The following is a 10,035-nucleotide window of genomic DNA, read 5'->3' as shown; positions in this document are numbered from 1 at the left end:
AAACCTTTTTTTAAAAATACACCTTCATTGGAGTATAATTGCTTCACAACACTTTGTTAGTTTCCGTTGCACAACAAAGAGAATCAGCCATACGCATACACATGTTCCCATATCCCCTCCCTCTTGAGCCTCCCTCCCACCCTCCTTATCCCACCCTTCTAGGTCATCACAAAGCACCCAGCCCTGCACTATGCTGCTGCTTCCCACCAGCCAACTATTTTACATTCAGTAGTGTATATATGTTAATGCTACTCTTACTTCACCCCAGCTTTGCCCTCCCACCCCATGTCCTCAAGGCCATTTTCTATGTGTACTTCTTTATTCCTCCCTGCCACTAAGTACATCATGACCTTTTTTTTTTTTTAGATTCCATATATATGCATTAGCATACAGTATTTCTTTTTCTCTTTCTGACTTCACTCTGTATGACAGACTCTAGGTCCATCCACCTCACTACAAGTAACTCAATTTCATTTCTTTTTATGGCTGAGTAATGTTCCATCGTATATATGTGGCACATCTTCTTTATCCATTCGTCTGTCGATGGACACTTAGGTTGCTTCCATGTCCTGGCTATTGTAAATAGTGCTGCAATGAACACTATGGTACATGACTCTTTCTGAATTATGGTTTTCTCAGGGTATATGCCCAGTAGTGGGATTGCTGAGTCTTATGGTAGTTCTATTTTTAGTTTTTTAAGGAACCTCCATACTGTTTCTCCATAGTTGTATCAATTTACATTCCCACCACCAGTGCAGGAGGGTTCCCTTTTCACCACACCCTTTCCAGTATTTATTGTTTCTAGATTTTTTGATGATGGCCATTCTGAACAGCATGAGGTGATACCTCATTGTAGTTTTGATTTGCATTTCTCTAATAATTAGTGATGTTGAGCATCTTTTCATATGCCTCTTGGCCATCTGTATGTCTTGGTGAAATGTCTATTTAGGTCTTCTGCCCATTTTTTAACTGGATTGTTTGTTTTGATATTGAGCTCCATATATTTTTGTATATTTTGGAGATGAATCCTTTGTCTGTTGTTTTATTTGCATATATTTTCTCCCATTCTGAGGGTTGTCTTTTTGTCTTGTTTACTGTTTCCTATGCTGTGCAAAAGCTTTTAAGTTTAATTAAGTCCCATTTGTTTATTTTTGTTTTTATTTCCATTACTCTAGGAGGTGGGTCACAAAAGATCTTGTGGTTTATGTCAGAGTGTTTTTCCTATGTTTTCCTCTAAGAGTTTTATAGTATCTGGTCTTACATTTAAGTCTTTAATCCATTTGGAGTTTACTTTTGTGTATGGTGTTGGGTAGTGTTCCAATTTCATTCTTTTACATGTAGCTGTCCAGTTTTCCCAGCACCACTTACTAAAGAGGCTGCCTTTTCTCCATTGTACGTTCTTGCCTCCTTTGTCATAAATTAGGTGCCCATATGTGTGTGGGTTTATCTCTGGGCATTCTATCTTGTACCACTGATCTATCTTTCTGTTTTTGTGCCAGTACCATACTGTCTTGATTACTGTAGCTTTATGGTATAGTTTGAAGTCGGGGAGCTTGATTCCTCCAACTCCGATTTTCTTTCTCAAGATTGCTTTGGCTATTAGGGGTCTTTTGTGTTTCCATACGAATTGTAAATTTTTTTGTTCTAATTCTGTGAAGAATGCCATTGGTAGTTTGATAGGGATTGCACTGAATCCATCGATTGCTTTGGGTAGTACAGTCATTTTCACAATATTGATTCTTCCAATCCAAGAAAACAAAATCTTGATCCAGAAAGCATACTCTAGCTTTGAAGAGAAAAATTCATTACTACAGAATGAAAAGAAGAAAGTTAAATGAGTTCCGACATGTAAAACTTAAGTCTTTAAATTTAGAGTTCATGCATTCAACAACTATTTATTAAAATGCACATAACATTCTAAGCACTGATGTAGGCCCTGAATTTTCAGAATGTCTGAATAGAGCACACAAGGCCCCTGATCTCACAGAGCTTAAGTCTAGTAGGGAGATGAGCAAAAAGCACAAAAGGCAATGGAAACTTCCTATAAGCACTAAAGAGGAAAAGACACACTGCTCCAAGAGAACACAACTGAGGAGGCACTGTAGATGGGATGGTCATGAAAAAAATTCTCTGAGGCACAACATCAAAGCCAATGGCTTAAGGAAGAACAAGAAACCAGCCAAATGAAGAGTAGGGAAAACAGCAGCACAAGGCCACAGGCAGCCAAGAGTCCAGGGCCAACGTGAATGAGAAAATGAAACAAGGGCAAGTGATGAAAGATGGTATTTTAAAGTACTAAGAAGCACACGTATTCCTAAACAATACATCATTACATGGGAAAAGTACGTCCTTCACAGCCACCTATGTTTATCCACCTAACAAAACTAAATCAAACATGAAGCCAAAAGTTGCCAGGGAGGAGGAAGGGGAAGTACATACATACTGTCAACAGAACTGTACATTAGTTTGCTCTTTTTAAAGACAATCTAAATGTAAGCTTTTATGTACAGAATGGATAAACAAGGACCTACTTATAACACAGAGAATTACATTCAACATCCTATGATCAACTGTAAAGGAAAAGAATATTTTAAAAAGGATGTACAGGGCTTCCCTGGTGGCACAGTGGTTAAGAATCCGCCTGCCAATGCAGGGGCCATGCGTTCGAGCCCTGGTCTGGGAAGATCCCACATGCCGCAGAGCAACTAAGCCCATGAGCCACAACTACTGAGCCTGTGCTCCAGAGCCCGTGAGCCACAACTACTGTGCCTGCGAGCCACGACTCCTGAAGCCTGGGAGCCTAGAGCCCATGCTCTGCAACAAGAGATGCTACCGCAATGAGAAGCCCACACACAGCAACAAAGACCCAACACAGCCAAAAAAATTAATTAATTAATTAATTAATTAAATTTTAAATAAACAAATAAAAAGGATGTATACACATATAACTGAATCACTTTGCTGGACAGCAGAAATTAACACAACATTGTACAACAACTAAACTGCAATTTTATTTTTGTAAAGATTTAAAAAAGTCTTCTACTGAATTTTTAAAGACTTCTTAAAGTCTTTTATTGAATTTTTGTTACAATATTGCTGCTTCTTTTTTTTTATGTTTTTTGGGGGTTTTTTTGGCCATGACGCAGGTAGGATCCCAGCTCCCCGACCAGGGATTGAACTCACAACCCCCTTGCCCTGTGCCACGCCCCCCCCCCGACATTGGAAGGGAAAGTCTTAACCACTGGACCGCCAGGGAACTCCCAAAGTTCAATTAAAAAAGAAAAACCTGATAAAAATAAAAACAATCTAAAAATAAATAATAGAAACTATAGCACTGCTCTTACCTTTAGACTCAACAGACTCTTATTTACCAAAAATTAACTCTTCCTCCTCTCAGAACCAACTGCACAAAAGATATCTGCCGAAGGGACGTTTATAAAATAAAAAATAAGAAGCCACCAAAAAGCCTACGAATATGTAACTATATAAATTGTGATGCATTAAGTTTACATCAGAAAGATGAGTATGGATTAAATAATACCTAAAATGTTTAATTTATCAAGTATTAAATAATGACATTTAGTTTGTATATATGGACAAAATGCAAAATGTATATATTGTTAAAATTTTTAACTTGAAGTCACAAATAATTAACATTTTGTAATCACTAGCTGCTCTGCTCAGGATTATTTATGTTCAGTTGTGTCTATTTCAATTCAAAAGATACAGAAAAGAACAAAAAGTATTGTTAACAAAGATTCATTCCGGCTTTTCAGAATTAACAACTGCTAATATTACAAAAAATAGCTAAATTAACCCTTTAAGACAAACTCAGGTCCCAATTTCCTCTCCTACTTCCAAACAGCAGTAACTTTCTGGCGTAACCGTGCCAGTCCATTTTCATAAAGTTTTATGAGACATAGAAACACAAAGAGAATATACACATATCCATCAACAATATATAGTACTGAGTTGCTGGAAAACTTCACAAAGGTGCTACACTTTTGTGTCAGGTATCAAATTTTCTGATGCAATGCTGTGTGTATAGTTGATAAAAATACCAACAGACCTACAGCATTTACACAGCATTACAGTAATCATGGAAAAATAGCCCATACTGATAAACACAGATTTTTCCCAATTTTTTCTATCACACAGTTCTACAGTTTGTTTTCTTAAAAAGTATAAACTTATTTTTATTAAGTTAAATAACATTACTTACTAACTAGATGATTATTAAACTTCTAATAAAGCAAGGCAAATAAAAATAATTCCCACTCTTCCGCCTCCTCGCTTCCAAGATGACCAAGAAAATAAGGAACAATGGTCGTGCCAAAAAGGGCCGCGGCCATATGCAGCCTATTCGCTGTACCAACTGTACCCGTTGCATGCCCAAGGATAAGGCCATTAAGAAGTTCGTCATTCGGAAGATCGTAGAGGCCACAGCCGTCAGGGACATTTCCGAAGCGAGTGTTTTCGACGCCTATGTGCTTCCCAAGCTGTCTGTGAAACTGCATTACTGCGTGAGTTGTGCCATTCACAGCAAGGTAGTCAAGCATCGTTCTCGGGAAGCCCGGAAGGACCGAACACCTCCACCCCGATTTAGACCTGCTGGTGCTGCCCCACGACCTCCACCAAAGCCCATGTAAGGAGCTCAGTTCTTAAAGACTAAAGAAATACTGTCCCCTGCCTGGAAAGACAATAAAATGGAAAATATACTTTTTTTTTTTTTTTTTTCCCCCCTGTATGCGGACCTCTCCCTGTTGTGGCCTCCTCTCCCGTTGCAGAGCACAGGCTCCGGACGCGCAGGCTAAGCGGCCATGGCTCACGGGCCCAGCCGCTCCGCGGCATGTGGGATCTTCCCGGGCCGGGGCACAAACCCATGTCCCCTGCATTGGCAGGCGGACTCTCAACCACTGCGCCACCAGGGAAGCCCGGAAATTATACTTAAAAAAATAAATAAATAATTCCCCAAATCACCACTGATTACTAGCTTCTACCAACTAATAAATCAAATAACTGCAGTAATGCTCAGTTTTGTTTTGTTTTGTTTTGTTTTTTTACGGTACTTGGGCCTCTCACTGTTGTGGCCTCTCCCATTGCAGAGCACAGGCTCCGGACACGCAGGCTCAGCGGCCATGGCTCACGGGCCCAGCCGCTCCGCGGCATGTGGGATCTTCCCGGATCAGGGCACGAACCCGTGTCCCCTGCATCGGCAGGCGGACGCTAAACCACTGCGCCACCAGGGAAGCCCCAATGCTCAGTTTTTAAATACAACTATAAACTAATCATCCAACTATCAAAAATCAATCACGGCTTTAAAATGAACAATGCATATCACATAAAAATAAAATCTATATTAATTTTTCAAATTAAAAAAGCAAATATTGGGGGCTTCCCTGGTGGCGCAGTGGTTGAGAGTCCGCCTGCCGATGCAGGGGACACGGGTTCGTGCCCCGGTCTGGGAGGATCCCACATGCCGCGGAGTGGCTGGGCCCGTGAGCCATGGCCGCTGAGCCTGCACGTCCGGAGCCTGTGCTCCGCAACAGGAGAGGCCACGGCAGTGAGAGGCCCGCGTACCGCAAAAAAAAAAAAAAAAAAAGAAGAAGAAGAAAAATCCACCTGTTAATGCAGGGGACACGGTTCGATCCCTGGTCCGGGAAGATCCCACATGCCACGGAGCAACTAGCCCATGTGCCACAACTACTGAGCCTGTGCTCTAGAGACCATCAGCCACAACTACTGAGCCCGTGTGCCACAACTACTGAAGCCCGCGCACCTAGAGCCTGTGCTTCACACCAAGAGAAGTCACCACAATGAGAAGCCTGCTCACCGCAACAAAGAGTAGCCCCCGCTCACCGCAGCTGGAGAAAGCCCGCACACAGCAACTAAAACCCAATGCAGCAATAAATAAATAAATAAGCAAGCAAGCAAGCATATATTAAAGACATAAGCACAAAATGTTTATTTGTGGAAAAAAATCTAATGTATCTCGTTGATGACTTATACTGTTTCTCCTGCAATTTTTTTAAAACTACATTCAGATACTGGTTTGTTGCCATCTACTGGTTAAAATCATATTTCAATAATAATGTTATTTCACCTCAAATATTCACTACAGTCAAAACTATCTTAGCAGGGACTTCCCTGGTGGTCCAGTGGTTAAGAATCTGCCTTCCGGGCTTCCCTGGTGGCGCAGTGGTTGAGAGTCCGCCTGCTGATGCAGGAGACACGGGTTCGTGCCCCGGTCAGAGAGGATCCCACATGCTGCGGAGTGGCTAGGCCTGTGAGCCATGGCCTGCCCAGCAACGAAGAACCAATGCAGCCAAAAATAAATAAAATTAAATCTTAAGAAAAAAAACCCCAAAAAAAAAAAAAAAAAAGAATCTGCCTTCCAATGCAGGGGACGTAGGTTTGATCCCTGGTAGGGGAACTAAGATCCCACATGCTACAGGGCAACTAAGCCCATGCACCGCAACTACTGAGCCCGTGTGCCACAACTAGAGCCTGCGCGCCACAACTAGAGAAGCCCTCGTGCCACAACGAAAGATCCTGCATGCCTCAACGAAAGATCCCACGTGCTGCAACTAAGACCCAATGCAGCCAAATAAATAAATTTAAAAATTTTTTTTAAATCTTAGCAGGGTTCTTTGCAAAATTTTATAAAACTACTGTGATGAATTCAGCTTTGGAGAAGTTTTTAAAGCTGTATCATGAGTTAATTGTATCTTGAGTTCTAACAATATCCTCACATAAAATTTTCATTCATGTGTTAAGACTGTTTTTGTTTTTTTTTTTGGCGGTACCCAGGCCTCTCACCGCTGGGCCTCTCCCGCAGGGTTCTTTGCAAAATTTTATAAAACTACTGTGATGAATTCAGCTTTGGAGAAGTTTTTAAAGCTGTATCATGAGTTAATTGTATCTTGAGTTCTAACAATATCCTCACATAAAATTTTCATTCATGTGTTAAGACTGTTTTTGTTTTTTTTTTTGGCGGTACCCAGGCCTCTCACCGCTGTGGCCTCTCCCATCGCGGAGCACAGGCTCCGGACGCGCAGGCCCAGCTGCCACGGCCCACGGGCCCAGCCACTACGCAGCACGTGGGATCCTCCCGGGCCGCGGCACGAACCCGTGTCCCCTGCATCGGCAGGCGGACTCCCAACCACTGCGCCACCAGGGAAGCCCAAGACTGTTTTAAAACTAAAATACAATGGTAATTTGTGAGAACTATAAAAATCTTTATTTAATTAAAATACTTTCGGGATTTTTTTTCTTTACAATTCAAACGTTTACATGCCCCTATTTTCTAGAATACTGGAACTAGAGAATTCAGGATATTTCTACCTTTTTACAGCTGAGTTGTTAGAATAAGGATCCAAAAAAAAAATTCATACACTACATTTGTTTATTTTGCACTTTAAGTTACTTTTACTCTACAGCAGTCCCTCCCCTCTCCTTCTTCCCTTTTTTTCTTTTTTATTATTTTTTTCTCCTTCAGTTTCTTTTTACACAATTATTGTTGGAAGAAAAAGCCAGTTGTCCCACTGCATTGCTTTTTAAAACCACCCTTTTAGCTACCCAGATTTAAAAAGCATAACAAACAAATGTAACGCATGGACTTATTTTTGGATCCCAATTCTAACAAATCAACTGTAAAATGACTAAGTACCTGTGGAAATGTGTATATAGATTGGGTTTTAGATGACAACAAAGAATTTTATTAATTCTGTTGAATATAATATGGCACTGTGATTATGCACAAGAAAATGTACAAATCTTGTAGACACTGCTATGAACTGAATTGTCTCCCCTCTCCCCAGCCCAAAATTCATACACTGAAGTCTTAAACCAACAATGTGATAGTATTTGGAGATGGGGCCTTTGGTAAGTAATTAGGTTTAGATGACATTATGAGGGTAGGGCCCTTATGATGGGATTAGTGCCCTTATAAGAAGATATATCAGAGAATTTACTCTCTCTCTCCAAGTGAGAACTCTGCCAGAAAGCTGTCTGCAAACCAGGAGGATGGCCCTCACAAGAACCCGACCTTGCTGGCACCATGATCTCAGACTTCTAGCCTCCGGAACTGTGAGAAAATAAATTTCTGTTGTTCATGCCACCCAGTCTATGGTATTTTCTTATAGCAGCCCATGCTGAAACAGTCATGCATATGGAAGTATGTAGAAGTGAAATAATGTATCCTATATATGCTTTAAAAACATATTCACAAAAAGGGAAAAAAATAGAAGAAATGGAGCAAAACTAATAATTTTTTAATTTAGGTGACAGGTGCTGGGGATTTAATATGCTATTGGCTCAGCTTCTAAGTTTCAAATTTCTCATAACTAAAAAAAAAAAAAACTTTAAAAAAGAAATAAGAAAATGCTTTTCAATGTAATTCCTACAACTGAAACCTGAAAATGCTTTAAGATAAACACAGTACTCATCTGAAATTATTATGAGGCAAAAATAAAAGTTGACTTGAAACTTTATCTTTGAATAAATTTGGGGGAAATTGTTACAGGATTTTTTAAAATAATCTGTCTCATCTAAGTCACAAGTTAAAAGCACTGACCTTAACTGTTCATGTTCTAATTATGTATCTTGTCCAAATTATTTACCTGCTTAAATGTCAATTACAAAAGAGAAATCATAATTTTGGTATTCTTTTGTGAACAGAGGTTTTCATTATTGTTGAAATACTTTTAAATTACTGATTTTTTTGTTTAGAAGTTAACTTTCTTTAACTCTTCTTGATTATAATTTTAAAAATACATATTATTCTCAGATTTCAAGTAGACAATATAGTAATCTGAAAATAATAAGCTTCGCTTCTTTCTAATTTGTATACATTTTGTTTAGTTTTTATATCTGACTGCACCAACATTCACAGAATTAACACCAAGCAACAATGAGGGAGAACTGTCAACCAATCTAGTTCCTGATTTTAATGGGAATGGTAATATACATAACATTTACCATGATCAAGACTATCATTAAGACTGATTTTTTTTGTTTTGTTTTGTTTTGTTTTTTTTGCGGTACGCGGGCCTCTCACTGTTGTGGCCTCTCCCGTTGCAGAGCACAGGCTCCGGATGCGCAGGCTCAGCGGCCATGGCTCATGGGCCCAGTCACTTCGCGGCATGTGGGATCTTCTCAGACAGGGGCACGAACCCGCATCCCCTGCATCGACAGACGGACTCTCAACCACTGAGCCACCAGGGAAGCCCTGATTTTTTTTTTTTTTTAATGATTTTAAGGAAAGGTCTTTCTATTCCTATTTTACAAAGGGTTTTCAACAAAGACAGACATTCAAACTTGCTCCTTTGATCCATTTTTGCATTAATTAGTCATGGAAATCCTGTTCTCACACAAAGACCAATAAGTATAATTTTATCTTTTATGTATAACTCTGGGTCATCATTATAAATAATATTTAATGTTCTGTACCCAGAAAACATTCCCTCAGGAATTTTAAATACAGGTATACAGGGCCATTTTTTCTTTTAGTAAAGATCCCAGGCTAGGTTTGGCGTTGTTAAATGTCTGTTTCAATCACCTCCTTCATTCCACAAGCATTTGCTGGTCATGTACTGTGATCTAGGTACTATGCATCAAGAATAAGAGAATATGATGAGATTAATAGACAGTTCTCATCTCCAAGAAGCTCACACCATCACATTGTGCTCAATACTGTCACAAAATGCTGAAGGAAGAAATACCATCAAACTGAGATTTCCAGAAAAATTCAGTAATAACTGAGTCTTGAATGCTGAGTGACACTGTTCATTCAAAGCAGGGCCCAAATAAAACATACACAAATTAGAAAGAAACAAAGCTGATTATGTTCAGATGGTATATTTTCAAGGACTTCTGTGGCCCCTGAGAATAATACTAAAATACTGTTTGCTTTCTTCCACTGATGGTGCAATAATAATGGTGGGTAAAAGTGCTGGTGCCTTAGCAGGAATCAAAGCAATGATCCCTACCTGTGCCAGTCAGTGTATACTTCACCACTATCTTAAAAAAAAAAAA

The 10,035-nt window shown here is 39.7% G+C and overlaps 1 pseudogene; it reads left to right on the top strand.

Moving 5' to 3' along the window:
• Positions 1 to 4,301: 4,301 nt before the first annotated feature.
• LOC103073471 (40S ribosomal protein S26 pseudogene) lies at positions 4,302 to 4,649 on the top strand (annotated as a pseudogene).
• Positions 4,650 to 10,035: the final 5,386 nt, after the last annotated feature.

Source organism: Lipotes vexillifer, unplaced genomic scaffold, assembly GCF_000442215.2.
Source record: "Lipotes vexillifer unplaced genomic scaffold, Lipotes_vexillifer_v1.1 scaffold1002, whole genome shotgun sequence".
Taxonomy (NCBI): Eukaryota; Metazoa; Chordata; class Mammalia; order Artiodactyla; family Lipotidae; genus Lipotes; species Lipotes vexillifer.
Note: the sequence above shows the minus strand (reverse complement) of the source record. Positions and strands in the feature narration are given on the sequence as shown.